This window comes from Myotis lucifugus, unplaced genomic scaffold (genome assembly GCF_000147115.1).
Source record: "Myotis lucifugus unplaced genomic scaffold, Myoluc2.0 scaffold_1015, whole genome shotgun sequence".
Lineage (NCBI taxonomy): Eukaryota > Metazoa > Chordata > Mammalia > Chiroptera > Vespertilionidae > Myotis > Myotis lucifugus.
The window spans coordinates 61012-62118 of NW_005872063.1; positions in this window are offsets into that span (position 1 = coordinate 61012).

Below are 1107 nucleotides of genomic sequence, written 5' to 3' on the forward strand. Positions count from 1 at the left end.
TGGCTTCCTCCATCACTGGAGGAAGCAAGTCTCCTGTTTGTTTCAGCTGCCTGGCTGCTGGCCACCATCTTGGTTGGCAGTTAATTTGCATATCACCCTGATTAACCAATGGGAAGGGTAGCAAAGTTATGGTTAATTACCATGTTTCTCTATTATTAGATAGGACTAGTAGCCCGGTGCACGAAATTCGTGCACTGGGGTGGGGGGGGGAAGGGGCCCCTTAGTCTGGCCTCACCCTCTCCAATCTGAGACCCCTCAGGGAATATCCAACTACCTGTTTGTGCCCACACTTTTAACAGATAACAGCCTCATTGTTGTTTCTTTCTTATGCTTAAAACCATTGGAATTAATAGGTATTCAAAGTGTGTATACATTTTGGGGGGACACCCTATATATCTCTAGTCAGTGATGAAAGAAACCAACAGCAGATTTGGAACCCCCAGAGAGGGAACCTCGCTCACTCCCCACATGTCTCCCCACTTCACTTTCCACCTTCGTGGGCAGCAGGAGAATCAACGTTTTCTCTCATTAATTCGGAAAAGCACGTCCTGTCACCCGCTGCCCAGCAGGAGTGCACTAGGCCCCAAGCAAGCGAGGCTCAGTCAGGGCAGCCTTCGCTCATGGTGCTGGCACCCAAAGTGCACATTCCTCCTCTACAGTCGCCCCGACTATCCCACTGTTTTACTGAGAGGACGGAATTCCTTTCCACCTCTGGGTTTTTTATCTTGAACGCTGACCGAAGACACCTCAGAGAGGGCCGCCCGCGCCCACCAGGTGTGTCTGTCTGCATCTGCTCCCGCCTCGGCACCTGCATTAACCCCCTATAGGTGATCTCGTAGCTGCACTGGCCTCCGTGGGAACAGGGCATCACTACTCCGCCCTCTCACTGTCATCTCACAGGCGCCCACCCTCAGCACCCAGAACACCCAGACACTCTCCAAAGGACATGAGCGCATCAGAGGGGATGTGTGCACATCCTGTGGGGGTGTTAGGCATGCTGGGTTGATGGAAGTGCGGTGGAGAGGCGGGGGGAACTTGTGCATGCCTTGGTTTGCAACTGTTGCAGGTGCGGGAGGTTGACAGTGCGCTGGGGGATGTTTGCACACC